Source organism: Oncorhynchus keta, chromosome 13 (genome assembly GCF_023373465.1).
Source record: "Oncorhynchus keta strain PuntledgeMale-10-30-2019 chromosome 13, Oket_V2, whole genome shotgun sequence".
Classification (NCBI taxonomy): domain Eukaryota; kingdom Metazoa; phylum Chordata; class Actinopteri; order Salmoniformes; family Salmonidae; genus Oncorhynchus; species Oncorhynchus keta.
The window spans coordinates 23327513-23343444 of NC_068433.1; the positions used below are offsets into that span (position 1 = coordinate 23327513).

Sequence of the window (15932 nt, forward strand, 5' to 3'; positions counted from 1 at the left end):
GGTGAGTAGCTGTGTTCAGTGGGTCATTGTGTTCAGTCAGTAGGTGTGTTCAGTGGGTCAGTGTGTTCAGTCAGTAGGTGTGTTCAGTGGGTCAGTGTGTTCAATCAGTAGGTGTGTTCAGTTGGTCAGTGTGTTCAGTCAGTAGGTGTGTTCAGTGGGTCAGTGTGTTCAGTCAGTAGGTGTGTTCAGTGGGTCAGTGTGTTCAGTCAGTGAGGGTGTTCAGTGGGTCAGTGTGTTCAGTCAGTAGATGTGTTCAGTGGGTCAGTGTGTTCAGTCAATAGGTGTGTTCAGTGGGTCAGTGTGTTCAGTCAGTAGCTGTGTTCAGTGGGTCAGTGTGTTCAGTCAGTAGCGTGTCAGTCAGTAGCTGTGTTCAGTGTGTTCAGTCAATAGGTGTGTTCAGTGGGTCAGTGTGTTCAGTCAATAGGTGTGTTCAGTGGGTCAGTGTGTTCAGTCAATAGGTGTGTTCATTGGGTCAGTGTGTTCAGTCAGTAGCTGTGTTCAGTGGGTCAGTGTGTTCAGCCAATAGGTGTGTTCAGTGGGTCAGTGTGTTCAGTCAGTAGGTGTGTTCAGTGTGTTCAGTCAATAGGTGTGTTCAGTGGGTCAGTGTGTTCAGTCAATAGGTGGGTCAGTGTGTTCAGTCAATAGGTGTGTTCATTGGGTCAGTGTGTTCAGTCAGTAGCTGTGTTCAGTGGGTCAGTGTGTTCAGCCAATAGGTGTGTTCAGTGGGTCAGTGTGTTCAGTCAGTAGGTGTGTTTAGTGGGTCAGTGTGTTCAGTCAGTAGGTGTGTTCAGTAGGTCAGTGTGTTCAGTCAGTAGGTGTGGTCAGTGGGTCAGTGTGTTCAGTCAGTAGGTGTGTTCAGTCAGTAGCTGTGTTCAGTGGGTCAGTGTGTTCGGTGAGTAGCTGTGTTCAGTGGGTCATTGTGTTCAGTCAGTAGGTGTGTTCAGTGGGTCAGTGTGTTCAGTCAGTAGGTGTGTTCAGTGGGTCAGTGTGTTCAATCAGTAGGTGTGTTCAGTCAGTAGGTGTGTTCAGTGGGTCAGTGTGTTCAGTCAGTGAGGGTGTTCAGTGGGTCAGTGTGTTCAGTCAGTAGCTGTGTTCAGTGTGTCAGTGTGTTCAGTCAATATGTGTGTTCAGTGGGTCAGTGTGTTCAGTCAGTAGCTGTGTTCAGGGGGTCAGTGTGTTCAGTCAGTGAGGGTGTGCAGTGTGTTCAGTCAGTAGCTGTGTTCAGTGGGTCAGTGTGTTCGGTGGGTCAGTGTGTTCAGTCAGTAGCTGTGTTCAGGGGGGTCAGTGTGTTCAGTCAGTGAGGGTGTTCAGTGGGTCAGTGTGTTCAGTCAGTAGCTGTGTTCAGGGGTCAGTGTGTTCAGTCAGTGAGGGTGTTCAGTGGGTCAGTGTGTTCAGTCAGTAGCTGTGTTCAGTCAGTGTGTTCAGTCAGTAGCTGTGTTCAGTGGGTCAGTGTGTTCGGTCAGTAGCTGTGTTCAGTGGGTCAGTGTGTTCAGTCAGTAGCTGTGTTCAGTGGGTCAGTGTGTTCAGTCAGTAGGTGTGTTCAGTCAGTAGCTGTGTTCAGTGGGTCAGTGTGTTCGGTGAGTAGCTGTGTTCAGTGGGTCATTGTGTTCAGTCAGTAGGTGTGTTCAGTGGGTCAGTGTGTTCAGTCAGTAGGTGTGTTCAGTGGGTCAGTGTGTTCAATCAGTAGGTGTGTTCAGTGGGTCAGTGTGTTCAGTCAGTGAGGGTGTTCAGTGGGTCAGTGTGTTCAGTCAGTAGCTGTGTTCAGTGTGTCAGTGTGTTCAGTCAATATGTGTGTTCAGTGGGTCAGTGTGTTCAGTCAGTAGCTGTGTTCAGGGGGTCAGTGTGTTCAGTCAGTGAGGGTGTGCAGTGTGTTCAGTCAGTAGCTGTGTTCAGTGGGTCAGTGTGTTCAGTCAATAGGTGTGTTCAGTGGGTCAGTGTGTTCAGTCAGTAGCTGTGTTCAGGGGGTCAGTGTGTTCAGTCAGTGAGGGTGTTCAGTGGGTCAGTGTGTTCAGTCAGTAGCTGTGTTCAGGGGGTCAGTGTGTTCAGTCAGTGAGGGTGTTCAGTGGGTCAGTGTGTTCAGTCAGTAGCTGTGTTCAGTGGGTCAGTGTGTTCAGTCAGTAGCTGTGTTCAGTGGGTCAGTGTGTTCGGTCAGTAGCTGTGTTCAGTGGGTCAGTGTGTTCAGTCAGTAGCTGTGTTCAGTGGGTCAGTGTGTTCAGTCAGTAGCTGTGTTCAGTGGGTCAGTGTGTTTAGTCAGTAGCTGTGTTCAGTGGGTCAGTGTGTTTAGTCAGTAGCTGTGTTCAGTGGGTCAGTGTGTTCAGTCAGTAGGTGTGTTCAGTGGGTCAGTGTGTTCAATCAGTAGGTGTGTTCAGTGGGTCAGTGTGTTCGGTGAGTAGCTGTGTTCAGTGGGTCATTGTGTTCAGTCAGTAGCTGTGTTCAGTGGGTCAGTGTGTTCGGTGAGTAGCTGTGTTCAGTGGGTCAGTGTGTTCAGTCAGTAGGTGTGTTCAGTGTGTTCAGTCAGTAGGTGTGTTCAGTGGGTCAGTGTGTTCAATCAGTAGGTGTGTTCAGTTGGTCAGTGTGTTCAGTGGGTGTGTTCAGTCAGTAGGTGTGTTCAGTGGGTCAGTGTGTTTGTTCAGTGGGTCAGTGTGTTCAGTCAGTAGCTGTGTTCAGTGGGTCAGTGTGTTCAGTTAGTGAGGGTGTGCAGTGTGTTCAGTCAGTAGCTGTGTTCAGTGGGTCAGTGTGTTCAGTCAATAGGTGTGTTCAGTGGGTCAGTGTGTTCAGTCAGTAGCTGTGTTCAGGGGGTCAGTGTGTTCAGTCAGTGAGGGTGTTCAGTGGGTCAGTGTGTTCAGTCAGTAGCTGTGTTCAGGGGTCAGTGTGTTCAGTCAGTGAGGGTGTTCAGTGGGTCAGTGTGTTCAGTCAGTAGCTGTGTTCAGTGGGTCAGTGTGTTCAGTCAGTAGCTGTGTTCAGTGGGTCAGTGTGTTCGGTCAGTAGCTGTGTTCAGTGGGTCAGTGTGTTCAGTCAGTAGCTGTGTTCAGTGGGTCAGTGTGTTCAGTCAGTAGCTGTGTTCAGTGGGTCAGTGTGTTTAGTCAGTAGCTGTGTTCAGTGGGTCAGTGTGTTTAGTCAGTAGCTGTGTTCAGTGGGTCAGTGTGTTCAGTCAGTAGGTGTGTTCAGTGGGTCAGTGTGTTCAGTCAGTAGGTGTGTTCAGTGGGTCAGTGTGTTCGGTGAGTAGCTGTGTTCAGTGGGTCATTGTGTTCAGTCAGTAGCTGTGTTCAGTGGGTCAGTGTGTTCGGTGAGTAGCTGTGTTCAGTGGGTCAGTGTGTTCAGTCAGTAGGTGTGTTCAGTGTGTTCAGTCAGTAGGTGTGTTCAGTGGGTCAGTGTGTTCAGTAGGTGTGTTCAGTTGGTCAGTGTGTTCAGTGGGTCAGTGTGTTCAGTCAGTAGGTGTGTTCAGTGGGTCAGTGTGTTTGTTCAGTGGGTCAGTGTGTTCAGTCAGTAGCTGTGTTCAGTGGGTCAGTGTGTTCAGTCAATATGTGTGTTCAGTGGGTCAGTGTGTTCAGTCAGTAGCTGTGTTCAGTGGGTCAGTGTGTTCAGTCAGTAGCTGTGTTCAGGGGGTCAGTGTGTTCAGTCAGTGAGGGTGTTCAGTGGGTCAGTGTGTTCAGTCAGTAGCTGTGTTCAGTGGGTCAGTGTGTTTAGTCAGTAGCTGTGTTCAGTGGGTCAGTGTGTTTAGTCAGTAGCTGTGTTCAGTGGGTCAGTGTGTTTAGTCAGTAGCTGTGTTCAGTGGGTCAGTGTGTTTAGTCAGTAGCTGTGTTCCGTATGTCAGTGTGTTTAGTCAGTAGCTGTGTTCAGTGGGTCAGTGTGTTTAGTCAGTAGCTGTGTTCAGTGGGTCAGTGTGTTTAGTCAGTGCTGTGTTCAGTGGGTCAGTGTGTGTAGTCAGTAGCTGTGTTCAGGGGTCAGTGTGTTCAGTCAGTGAGGGTGTTCAGTGGGTCAGTGTGTTCAGTCAGTAGCTGTGTTCAGTGGGTCAGTGTGTTCAGTCAGTAGCTGTGTTCAGTGGGTCAGTGTGTTCAGTCAGTAGGTGTGTTCAGTGGGTCAGTGTGTTTAGTCAGTAGCTGTGTTCAGGGGTCAGTGTGTTCAGTCAGTGAGGGTGTTCAGTGGGTCAGTGTGTTCAGTCAGTAGGTGTGTTCAGTGGGTCAGTGTGTTCAGTCAGTGAGGGTGTTCAGTGGGTCAGTGTGTTCAGTCAGTAGCTGTGTTCAGTGGGTGAGTGTGTTCAGTCAATATGTGTGTTCAGTGGGTCAGTGTGTTCAGTCAGTAGCTGTGTTCAGTGTGTTCAGGGGTCAGTGTGTTCAGTCAGTTAGGGTGTTCAGTGGGTCAGTGTGTTCAGTCAGTAGCTGTGTTCAGTGGGTCAGTGTGTTTAGTCAGTAGCTGTGTTCAGTGGGTCAGTGTGTTTATTCAGTAGCTGTGTTCAGTGGGTCAGTGTGTTTAGTCAGTAGCTGTGTTCAGTGGGTCAGTGTGTTTAGTCAGTAGCTGTGTTCAGTGGGTCAGTGTGTTCAGTCAGTAGGTGTGTTCAGTGGGTCAGTGTGTTCAATCAGTAGGTGTGTTCAGTTGGTCAGTGTGTTCAGTCAGTAGGTGTGTTCAGTGGGTCAGTGTGTTCAGTCAGTGAGGGTGTTCAGTGGGTCAGTGTGTTCAGTCAGTAGCTGTGTTCAGTGTGTCAGTGTGTTCAGTCAATATGTGTGTTCAGTGGGTCAGTGTGTTCAGTCAGTAGCTGTGTTCAGTGGGTCAGTGTGTTCAGTCAGTAGCTGTGTTCAGGGGTCAGTGTGTTCAGTCAGTGTGTTCAGTGTGTTCAGTCAGTAGCTGTGTTCAGTGGGTCAGTGTGTTTAGTCAGTAGCTGTGTTCAGTGGGTCAGTGTGTTTAGTCAGTTGCTGTGTTCAGTGGGTCAGTGTGTGTAGTCAGTAGCTGTGTTCAGGGGGTCAGTGTGTTCAGTCAGTGAGGGTGTTCAGTGGGTCAGTGTGTTCAGTCAGTAGCTGTGTTCAGTGGGTCAGTGTGTTCAGTCAGTAGCTGTGTTCAGTGGGTCAGTGTGTTCAGTCAGTAGGTGTGTTCAGTGGGTCAGTGTGTTCAGTCAGTAGCTGTGTTCAGTGGGTCAGTGTGTTCAGTCAGTGGGTGTGTTCAGTGGGTCAGTGTGTTCAGTCAGTAGGTGTGTTCAGTGGGTCAGTGTGTTCAGTCAGTGAGGGTGTTCAGTGGGTCAGTGTGTTCAGTCAGTAGATGTGTTCAGTGGGTCAGTGTGTTCAGTCAATAGGTGTGTTCAGTGGGTCAGTGTGTTCAGTCAGTAGCGTGTCAGTCAGTAGCTGTGTTCAGGGGGTCAGTGTGTTCAGTCAGTGAGGGTGTTCAGTGGGTCAGTGTGTTCAGTCAGTAGGTGTGTTCAGTGGGTCAGTGTGTTTAGTCAGTAGCTGTGTTCAGTGGGTCAGTGTGTTTAGTCAGTAGCTGTGTTCAGTGGGTCAGTGTGTTTAGTCAGTAGCTGTGTTCAGTGGGTCAGTGTGTTTAGTCAGTAGCTGTGTTCAGTGGGTCAGTGTGTTCAGTCAGTAGGTGTGTTCAGTGGGTCAGTGTGTTCAATCAGTAGGTGTGTTCAGTTGGTCAGTGTGTTCAGTCAGTAGGTGTGTTCAGTGGGTCAGTGTGTTCAGTCAGTGAGGGTGTTCAGTGGGTCAGTGTGTTCAGTCAGTAGCTGTGTTCAGTGTGTCAGTGTGTTCAGTCAATATGTGTGTTCAGTGGGTCAGTGTGTTCAGTCAGTAGCTGTGTTCAGTGGGTCAGTGTGTTCAGTCAGTAGCTGTGTTCAGGGGGTCAGTGTGTTCAGTCAGTGAGTGTGTTCAGTCAGTAGCTGTGTTCAGTGGGTCAGTGTGTTCAGTCAATAGGTGTGTTCAGTGGGTCAGTGTGTTCAGTCAGTAGCTGTGTTCAGGGGTCAGTGTGTTCAGTCAGTGAGGGTGTTCAGTGGGTCAGTGTGTTCAGTCAGTAGCTGTGTTCAGTGGGTCAGTGTGTTCAGTCAGTAGCTGTGTTCAGGGGGTCAGTGAGGGTGTTCAGTGGGTGTGTGTTCAGTCAGTAGCTGTGTTCAGTGGGTCAGTGTGTTCAGTCAGTAGCTGTGTTCAGTGGGTCAGTGTGTTTAGTCAGTAGCTGTGTTCAGTGGGTCAGTGTGTTCGGTCAGTAGCTGTGTTCAGTGGGTCAGTGTGTTCAGTCAGTAGCTGTGTTCAGTGGGTCAGTGTGTTCAGTCAGTAGCTGTGTTCAGTGGGTCAGTGTGTTTAGTCAGTAGCTGTGTTCAGTGGGTCAGTGTGTTAAGTCAGTAGCTGTGTTCAGTGGGTCAGTGTGTTTAGTCAGTAGCTGTGTTCAGTGGGTCAGTGTGTTTAGTCAGTAGCTGTGTTCAGTGGGTCAGTGTGTTCAGTCAGTAGGTGTGTTCAGTGGGTCAGTGTGTTCAATCAGTAGGTGTGTTCAGTCAGTAGCTGTGTTCAGTGGGTCAGTGTGTTCGGTGAGTAGCTGTGTTCAGTGGGTCATTGTGTTCAGTCAGTAGCTGTGTTCAGTGGGTCAGTGTGTTCAGTCAGTAGGTGTGTTCAGTGGGTCAGTGTGTTCAATCAGTAGGTGTGTTCAGTTGGTCAGTGTGTTCAGTCAGTAGGTGTGTTCAGTGGGTCAGTGTGTTCAGTCAGTGAGGGTGTTCAGTGGGTCAGTGTGTTCAGTCAGTAGCTGTGTTCAGTGGGTCAGTGTGTTTAGTCAGTAGCTGTGTTCCGTATGTCAGTGTGTTTAGTCAGTAGCTGTGTTCAGTGGGTCAGTGTGTTTAGTCAGTAGCTGTGTTCAGTGGGTCAGTGTGTTTAGTCAGTTGCTGTGTTCAGTGGGTCAGTGTGTGTAGTCAGTAGCTGTGTTCAGGGGGTCAGTGTGTTCAGTCAGTGAGGGTGTTCAGTGGGTCAGTGTGTTCAGTCAGTAGCTGTGTTCAGTGGGTCAGTGTGTTCAGTCAGTAGCTGTGTTCAGTGGGTCAGTGTGTTCAGTCAGTAGGTGTGTTCAGTGGGTCAGTGTGTTTAGTCAGTAGCTGTGTTCAGTTGGTCAGTGTGTTCAGTCAGTAGGTGTGTTCAGTGGGTCAGTGTGTTCAGTCAGTGAGGGTGTTCAGTGGGTCAGTGTGTTCAGTCAGTAGCTGTGTTCAGTGTGTCAGTGTGTTCAGTCAATATGTGTGTTCAGTGGGTCAGTGTGTTCAGTCAGTAGCTGTGTTCAGTGGGTCAGTGTGTTCAGTCAGTAGCTGTGTTCAGGGGGTCAGTGTGTTCAGTCAGTGAGGGTGTTCAGTGTGTTCAGTCAGTAGCTGTGTTCAGTGGGTCAGTGTGTTCAGTCAATAGGTGTGTTCAGTGGGTCAGTGTGTTCAGTCAGTAGCTGTGTTCAGGGGTCAGTGTGTTCTGTCAGTGAGGGTGTTCAGTGGGTCAGTGTGTTCAGTCAGTAGCTGTGTTCAGTGGGTCAGTGTGTTCAGTCAGTAGCTGTGTTCAGTCAGTGAGGGTGTTCAGTGGGTCAGTGTGTTCAGTCAGTAGCTGTGTTCAGTGGGTCAGTGTGTTCAGTCAGTAGCTGTGTTCAGTGGGTCAGTGTGTTCAGTCAGTAGCTGTGTTCAGTGGGTCAGTGTGTTCAGTCAGTAGCTGTGTTCAGTGGGTCAGTGTGTTCAGTCAGTAGCTGTGTTCAGTGGGTCAGTGTGTTTAGTCAGTAGCTGTGTTCAGTGGGTCAGTGTGTTCGGTCAGTAGCTGTGTTCAGTGGGTCAGTGTGTTCAGTCAGTAGCTGTGTTCAGTGGGTCAGTGTGTTCAGTCAGTAGCTGTGTTCAGTGGGTCAGTGTGTTTAGTCAGTAGCTGTGTTCAGTGGGTCAGTGTGTTCGGTGAGTAGCTGTGTTCAGTGGGTCATTGTGTTCAGTCAGTAGCTGTGTTCAGTGGGTCAGTGTGTTCAGTCAGTAGGTGTGTTCAGTGGGTCAGTGTGTTCAATCAGTAGGTGTGTTCAGTCAGTAGCTGTGTTCAGTGGGTCAGTGTGTTCGGTGAGTAGCTGTGTTCAGTTGGTCATTGTGTTCAGTCAGTAGCTGTGTTCAGTGGGTCAGTGTGTTCGGTGAGTAGCTGTGTTCAGTGGGTCAGTGTGTTCAGTCAGTAGGTGTGTTCAGTGGGTCAGTGTGTTCAGTCAGTGAGGGTGTTCAGTGGGTCAGTGTGTTCAGTCAGTAGCTGTGTTCAGTGGGTCAGTGTGTTCAGTCAACATGTGTGTTCAGTGGGTCAGTGTGTTCAGTCAGTAGCTGTGTTCAGTGGGTCAGTGTGTTCAGTCAGTAGCTGTGTTCAGGGGTGAGTGTGTTCAGTCAGTGAGGGTGTTCAGTGGGTCAGTGTGTTCAGTCAGTAGCTGTGTTCAGTGGGTCAGTGTGTTTATTCAGTAGCTGTGTTCAGTGGGTCAGTGTGTTTAGTCAGTAGCTGTGTTCAGTGGGTCAGTGTGTTTAGTCAGTAGCTGTGTTCAGTGGGTCAGTGTGTTTAGTCAGTAGCTGTGTTCAGTGGGTCAGTGTGTTTAGTCAGTAGCTGTGTTCAGTGGGTCAGTGTGTTTAGTCAGTAGCTGTGTTCAGTGGGTCAGTGTGTGTAGTCAGTAGCTGTGTTCAGGGGGTCAGTGTGTTCAGTCAGTGAGGGTGTTCAGTGGGTCAGTGTGTTCAGTCAGTAGCTGTGTTCAGTCAGTAGCTGTGTTCAGTGGGTCAGTGTGTTCAGTCAGTAGCTGTGTTCAGTGGGTCAGTGTGTTCAGTCAGTAGGTGTGTTCAGTGGGTCAGTGTGTTTAGTCAGTAGCTGTGTTCAGGGGTCAGTGTGTTTAGTCAGTAGCTGTGTTCCGTGGGTCAGTGTGTTTAGTCAGTAGCTGTGTTCAGTGGGTCAGTGTGTTTAGTCAGTAGCTGTGTTCAGTGGGTCAGTGTGTGTAGTCAGTAGCTGTGTTCAGGGGGTCAGTGTGTTCAGTCAGTGAGGGTGTTCAGTGGGTCAGTGTGTTCAGTCAGTAGCTGTGTTCAGTGGGTCAGTGTGTTCAGTCAGTAGGTGTGTTCAGTGGGTCAGTGTGTTCAGTCAGTAGGTGTGTTCAGTGGGTCAGTGTGTTCAGTCAGTGAGGGTGTTCAGTGGGTCAGTGTGTTCAGTCAGTAGCTGTGTTCAGTGGGTCAGTGTGTTCAGTCAGTAGCTGTGTTCAGTGGGTCAGTGTGTTCAGTCAGTAGGTGTGTTCAGTGGGTCAGTGTGTTCAGTCAGTAGCTGTGTTCAGGGGTCAGTGTGTTCAGTCAGTGAGGGTGTTCAGTGGGTCAGTGTGTTCAGTCAGTAGGTGTGTTCAGTGGGTCAGTGTGTTCAGTCAGTGAGGGTGTTCAGTGGGTCAGTGTGTTCAGTCAGTAGCTGTGTTCAGTGGGTGAGTGTGTTCAGTCAATTCAGTGGGGTGTTCAGTCAGTAGCTGTGTGTTCAGGTCAGTGTGTTCAGTCAGTTAGGGTGTTCAGTGGGTCAGTGTGTTCAGTCAGTAGCTGTGTTCAGTGGGTCAGTGTGTTTAGTCAGTAGCTGTGTTCAGTGGGTCAGTGTGTTTAGTCAGTAGCTGTGTTCAGTGGGTCAGTGTGTTTAGTCAGTAGCTGTGTTCAGTGGGTCAGTGTGTTTAGTCAGTAGCTGTGTTCAGTGGGTCAGTGTGTTCAGTCAGTAGGTGTGTTCAGTGGGTCAGTGTGTTCAATCAGTAGGTGTGTTCAGTTGGTCAGTGTGTTCAGTCAGTAGGTGTGTTCAGTGGGTCAGTGTGTTCAGTCAGTGAGGGTGTTCAGTGGGTCAGTGTGTTCAGTCAGTAGCTGTGTTCAGTGTGTCAGTGTGTTCAGTCAATATGTGTGTTCAGTGGGTCAGTGTGTTCAGTCAGTAGCTGTGTTCAGTGGGTCAGTGTGTTCAGTCAGTAGCTGTGTTCAGGGGGTCAGTGTGTTCAGTCAGTGAGGGTGTTCAGTGTGTTCAGTCAGTAGCTGTGTTCAGTGGGTCAGTGTGTTTAGTCAGTAGCTGTGTTCAGTGGGTCAGTGTGTTTAGTCAGTTGCTGTGTTCAGTGGGTCAGTGTGTGTCAGTCAGTAGCTGTGTTCAGGGGTCAGTGTGTTCAGTCAGTGAGGGTGTTCAGTGGGTCAGTGTGTTCAGTCAGTAGCTGTGTTCAGTGGGTCAGTGTGTTCAGTCAGTAGCTGTGTTCAGTGGGTCAGTGTGTTCAGTCAGTAGGTGTGTTCAGTGGGTCAGTGTTTAGTCAGTAGCTGTGTTCAGGGGGTCAGTGTGTTCAGTCAGTGAGGGTGTTCAGTGGGTCAGTGTGTTCAGTCAGTAGGTGTGTTCAGTGGGTCAGTGTGTTCAGTCAGTGAGGGTGTTCAGTGGGTCAGTGTGTTCAGTCAGTAGCTGTGTTCAGTGGGTGAGTGTGTTCAGTCAATATGTGTGTTGTGGGTCAGTGTGTTCAGTCAGTAGCTGTGTTCAGTGTGTTCAGGGGGTCAGTGTGTTCAGTCAGTTAGGGTGTTCAGTGGGTCAGTGTGTTCAGTCAGTAGCTGTGTTCAGTGGGTCAGTGTGTTTAGTCAGTAGCTGTGTTCAGTGGGTCAGTGTGTTTAGTCAGTAGCTGTGTTCAGTGGGTCAGTGTGTTTAGTCAGTAGCTGTGTTCAGTGGGTCAGTGTGTTTAGTCAGTAGCTGTGTTCAGTGGGTCAGTGTGTTTAGTCAGTAGCTGTGTTCAGTGGGTCAGTGTGTTCAGTCAGTAGCTGTGTTCAGTGGGTGAGTGTGTTCAGTCAATATGTGTGTTCAGTGGGTCAGTGTGTTCAGTCAGTAGCTGTGTTCAGTGTGTTCAGGGGTCAGTGTGTTCAGTCAGTTAGGGTGTTCAGTGGGTCAGTGTGTTCAGTCAGTAGCTGTGTTCAGTGGGTCAGTGTGTTTAGTCAGTAGCTGTGTTCAGTGGGTCAGTGTGTTTAGTCAGTAGCTGTGTTCAGTGGGTCAGTGTGTTTAGTCAGTAGCTGTGTTCAGTGGGTCAGTGTGTTCAGTCAGTAGGTGTGTTCAGTGGGTCAGTGTGTTCAATCAGTAGGTGTGTTCAGTTGGTCAGTGTGTTCAGTCAGTAGGTGTGTTCAGTGGGTCAGTGTGTTCAGTCAGTGAGGGTGTTCAGTGGGTCAGTGTGTTCAGTCAGTAGCTGTGTTCAGTGTGTCAGTGTGTTCAGTCAATATGTGTGTTCAGTGGGTCAGTGTGTTCAGTCAGTAGCTGTGTTCAGTCAGTAGCTGTGTTCAGGGGGTCAGTGTGTTCAGTCAGTGAGGGTGTTCAGTGTGTTCAGTCAGTAGCTGTGTTCAGTGGGTCAGTGTGTTCAGTCAATAGGTGTGTTCAGTGGGTCAGTGTGTTCAGTCAGTAGCTGTGTTCAGGGGTCAGTGTGTTCAGTCAGTGAGGGTGTTCAGTGGGTCAGTGTGTTCAGTCAGTAGCTGTGTTCAGTGGGTCAGTGTGTTCAGTCAGTAGCTGTGTTCAGGGGGTCAGTGAGGGTGTTCAGTGGGTCAGTGTGTTCAGTCAGTAGCTGTGTTCAGTGGGTCAGTGTGTTCAGTCAGTAGCTGTGTTCAGTGGGTCAGTGTGTTTAGTCAGTAGCTGTGTTCAGTGGCTCAGTGTGTTCGGTCAGTAGCTGTGTTCAGTGGGTCAGTGTGTTCAGTCAGTAGCTGTGTTCAGTGGGTCAGTGTGTTCAGTCAGTAGCTGTGTTCAGTGGGTCAGTGTGTTTAGTCAGTAGCTGTGTTCAGTGGGTCAGTGTGTTGAGTCAGTAGCTGTGTTCAGTGGGTCAGTGTGTTTAGTCAGTAGCTGTGTTCAGTGGGTCAGTGTGTTTAGTCAGTAGCTGTGTTCAGTGGGTCAGTGTGTTCAGTCAGTAGGTGTGTTCAGTGGGTCAGTGTGTTCAATCAGTAGGTGTGTTCAGTCAGTAGCTGTGTTCAGTGGGTCAGTGTGTTCGGTGAGTAGCTGTGTTCAGTGGGTCATTGTGTTCAGTCAGTAGCTGTGTTCAGTGGGTCAGTGTGTTCAGTCAGTAGGTGTGTTCAGTGGGTCAGTGTGTTCAATCAGTAGGTGTGTTCAGTTGGTCAGTGTGTTCAGTCAGTAGGTGTGTTCAGTGGGTCAGTGTGTTCAGTCAGTGAGGGTGTTCAGTGGGTCAGTGTGTTCAGTCAGTAGCTGTGTTCAGTGGGTCAGTGTGTTTAGTCAGTAGCTGTGTTCCGTATGTCAGTGTGTTTAGTCAGTAGCTGTGTTCAGTGGGTCAGTGTGTTTAGTCAGTAGCTGTGTTCAGTGGGTCAGTGTGTTTAGTCAGTTGCTGTGTTCAGTGGGTCAGTGTGTGTAGTCAGTAGCTGTGTTCAGGGGTCAGTGTGTTCAGTCAGTGAGGGTGTTCAGTGGGTCAGTGTGTTCAGTCAGTAGCTGTGTTCAGTGGGTCAGTGTGTTCAGTCAGTAGCTGTGTTCAGTGGGTCAGTGTGTTCAGTCAGTAGGTGTGTTCAGTGGGTCAGTGTGTTTAGTCAGTAGCTGTGTTCAGTTGGTCAGTGTGTTCAGTCAGTAGGTGTGTTCAGTGGGTCAGTGTGTTCAGTCAGTGAGGGTGTTCAGTGGGTCAGTGTGTTCAGTCAGTAGCTGTGTTCAGTGTGTCAGTGTGTTCAGTCAATATGTGTGTTCAGTGGGTCAGTGTGTTCAGTCAGTAGCTGTGTTCAGTGGGTCAGTGTGTTCAGTCAGTAGCTGTGTTCAGGGGGTCAGTGTGTTCAGTCAGTGAGGGTGTTCAGTGTGTTCAGTCAGTAGCTGTGTTCAGTGGGTCAGTGTGTTCAGTCAATAGGTGTGTTCAGTGGGTCAGTGTGTTCAGTCAGTAGCTGTGTTCAGGGGGTCAGTGTGTTCAGTCAGTGAGGGTGTTCAGTGGGTCAGTGTGTTCAGTCAGTAGCTGTGTTCAGTGGGTCAGTGTGTTCAGTCAGTAGCTGTGTTCAGGGGGTCAGTGAGGGTGTTCAGTGGGTCAGTGTGTTCAGTCAGTAGCTGTGTTCAGTGGGTCAGTGTGTTCAGTCAGTAGCTGTGTTCAGTGGGTCAGTGTGTTTAGTCAGTAGCTGTGTTCAGTGGCTCAGTGTGTTCGGTCAGTAGCTGTGTTCAGTGGGTCAGTGTGTTCAGTCAGTAGCTGTGTTCAGTGGGTCAGTGTGTTCAGTCAGTAGCTGTGTTCAGTGGGTCAGTGTGTTTAGTCAGTAGCTGTGTTCAGTGGGTCAGTGTGTTCAGTCAGTAGCTGTGTTCAGTGGGTCAGTGTGTTTAGTCAGTAGCTGTGTTCAGTGGGTCAGTGTGTTCAGTCAGTAGGTGTGTTCAGTGGGTCAGTGTGTTCAATCAGTAGGTGTGTTCAGTCAGTAGCTGTGTTCAGTGGGTCAGTGTGTTCGGTGAGTAGCTGTGTTCAGTGGGTCATTGTGTTCAGTCAGTAGCTGTGTTCAGTGGGTCAGTGTGTTCGGTGAGTAGCTGTGTTCAGTGGGTCAGTGTGTTCAGTCAGTAGGTGTGTTCAGTGGGTCAGTGTGTTCAGTCAGTGAGGGTGTTCAGTGGGTCAGTGTGTTCAGTCAGTAGCTGTGTTCAGTGGGTCAGTGTGTTCAGTCAATATGTGTGTTCAGTGGGTCAGTGTGTTCAGTCAGTAGCTGTGTTCAGTGGGTCAGTGTGTTCAGTCAGTAGCTGTGTTCAGGGGGTGAGTGTGTTCAGTCAGTGAGGGTGTTCAGTGGGTCAGTGTGTTCAGTCAGTAGCTGTGTTCAGTGGGTCAGTGTGTTTAGTCAGTAGCTGTGTTCAGTGGGTCAGTGTGTTTAGTCAGTAGCTGTGTTCAGTGGGTCAGTGTGTTTAGTCAGTAGCTGTGTTCAGTGGGTCAGTGTGTTTAGTCAGTAGCTGTGTTCAGTGGGTCAGTGTGTTTAGTCAGTAGCTGTGTTCAGTGGGTCAGTGTGTTTAGTCAGTAGCTGTGTTCAGTGGGTCAGTGTGTGTAGTCAGTAGCTGTGTTCAGGGGGTCAGTGTGTTCAGTCAGTGAGGGTGTTCAGTGGGTCAGTGTGTTCAGTCAGTAGCTGTGTTCAGTGGGTCAGTGTGTTCAGTCAGTAGCTGTGTTCAGTGGGTCAGTGTGTTCAGTCAGTAGCTGTGTTCAGTGGGTCAGTGTGTTCAGTCAGTAGGTGTGTTCAGTGGGTCAGTGTGTTTAGTCAGTAGCTGTGTTCAGGGGGTCAGTGTGTTTAGTCAGTAGCTGTGTTCCGTGGGTCAGTGTGTTTAGTCAGTAGCTGTGTTCAGTGGGTCAGTGTGTTTAGTCAGTAGCTGTGTTCAGTGGGTCAGTGTGTGTAGTCAGTAGCTGTGTTCAGGGGGTCAGTGTGTTCAGTCAGTGAGGGTGTTCAGTGGGTCAGTGTGTTCAGTCAGTAGCTGTGTTCAGTGGGTCAGTGTGTTCAGTCAGTAGCTGTGTTCAGTGGGTCAGTGTGTTCAGTCAGTAGCTGTGTTCAGTGGGTCAGTGTGTTCAGTCAGTAGGTGTGTTCAGTGGGTCAGTGTGTTTAGTCAGTAGCTGTGTTCAGGGGTCAGTGTGTTCAGTCAGTGAGGGTGTTCAGTGGGTCAGTGTGTTCAGTCAGTAGCTGTGTTCAGTGGGTCAGTGTGTTCAGTCAGTAGGTGTGTTCAGTGGGTCAGTGTGTTTAGTCAGTAGCTGTGTTCAGGGGGTCAGTGTGTTTAGTCAGTAGCTGTGTTCGTGGGTCAGTGTGTTTAGTCAGTAGCTGTGTTCAGTGGGTCAGTGTGTTTAGTCAGTAGCTGTGTTCAGTGGGTCAGTGTGTGTAGTCAGTAGCTGTGTTCAGGGGGTCAGTGTGTTCAGTCAGTGAGGGTGTTCAGTGGGTCAGTGTGTTCAGTCAGTAGCTGTGTTCAGTGGGTCAGTGTGTTCAGTCAGTAGCTGTGTTCAGTGGGTCAGTGTGTTCAGTCAGTAGCTGTGTTCAGTGGGTCAGTGTGTTCAGTCAGTAGGTGTGTTCAGTGGGTCAGTGTGTTTAGTCAGTAGCTGTGTTCAGGGGGTCAGTGTGTTCAGTCAGTGAGGGTGTTCAGTGGGTCAGTGTGTTCAGTCAGTAGCTGTGTTCAGTGGGTCAGTGTGTTCAGTCAGTAGGTGTGTTCAGTGGGTCAGTGTGTTTAGTCAGTAGCTGTGTTCAGGGGTCAGTGTGTTCAGTCAGTGAGGGTGTTCAGTGGGTCAGTGTGTTCAGTCAGTAGGTGTGTTCAGTGGGTCAGTGTGTTCTGTCAGTGAGGGTGTTCAGTGGGTCAGTGTGTTCAGTCAGTAGCTGTGTTCAGTGGGTCAGTGTGTTCAGTCAGTAGCTGTGTTCAGTGGGTCAGTGTGTTTAGTCAGTAGCTGTGTTCAGTGGGTCAGTGTGTTTAGTCAGTAGCTGTGTTCAGTGGGTCAGTGTGTTTAGTCAGTAGCTGTGTTCCGTGGGTCAGTGTGTTTAGTCAGTAGCTGTGTTCAGTGGGTCAGTGTGTTTAGTCAGTAGCTGTGTTCAGTGGGTCAGTGTGTTTAGTCAGTAGCTGTGTTCAGTGGGTCAGTGTGTTTAGTCAGTAGCTGTGTTCAGTGGGTCAGTGTGTTTAGTCAGTAGCTGTGTTCAGTGGGTCAGTGTGTTCAGTCAGTAGGTGTGTTCAGTGGGTCAGTGTGTTCAGTCAGTGAGGGTGTTCAGTGGGTCAGTGTGTTCAGTCAGTAGCTGTGTTCAGTGGGTGAGTGTGTTCAGTCAATATGTGTGTTCAGTGGGTCCGTGTGTTCAGTCAGTAGCTGTGTTCAGTGGGTCAGTGTGTTCAGTCAGTAGCTGTGTTCAGTCAGTTAGGGTGTTCAGTGTGTTCAGTCAGTAGCTGTGTTCAGTGGGTCAGTGTGTTTAGTCAGTAGCTGTGTTCAGTGGGTCAGTGTGTTTAGTCAGTACCTGTGTTCAGTGGGTCAGTGTGTTTAGTCAGTAGCTGTGTTCAGTGGGTCAGTGTGTTTAGTCAGTAGCTGTGTTCCGTGGGTCAGTGTGTTTAGTCAGT

At 49.5% G+C, this 15932-nt stretch overlaps 1 long non-coding RNA gene across 3 annotated transcripts; it reads left to right on the plus strand.

Annotated features, from left to right (window-relative positions):
* The first annotated feature begins 197 nt into the window (after positions 1 to 197).
* Positions 198 to 13770, plus strand: LOC127906754 (uncharacterized). Of its 3 annotated transcripts, XR_008062764.1 has the most exons (6): positions 198 to 1019; positions 2428 to 2555; positions 3385 to 3435; positions 11060 to 11306; positions 11990 to 12057; positions 12499 to 12981. It is a non-coding gene; the product is annotated as an uncharacterized LOC127906754 (long non-coding RNA). The 3 variants fall into 3 exon arrangements; XR_008062762.1 differs by lacking the exons at positions 2428 to 2555; positions 3385 to 3435 and adding an exon at positions 7842 to 7943 and having other exon boundaries at positions 10992 to 11306; XR_008062763.1 differs by lacking the exons at positions 198 to 1019; positions 2428 to 2555; positions 3385 to 3435; positions 11060 to 11306; positions 11990 to 12057 and adding exons at positions 1424 to 1534; positions 6287 to 7017 and having other exon boundaries at positions 12397 to 13770.
* The last annotated feature ends 2162 nt before the right edge of the window (positions 13771 to 15932 follow it).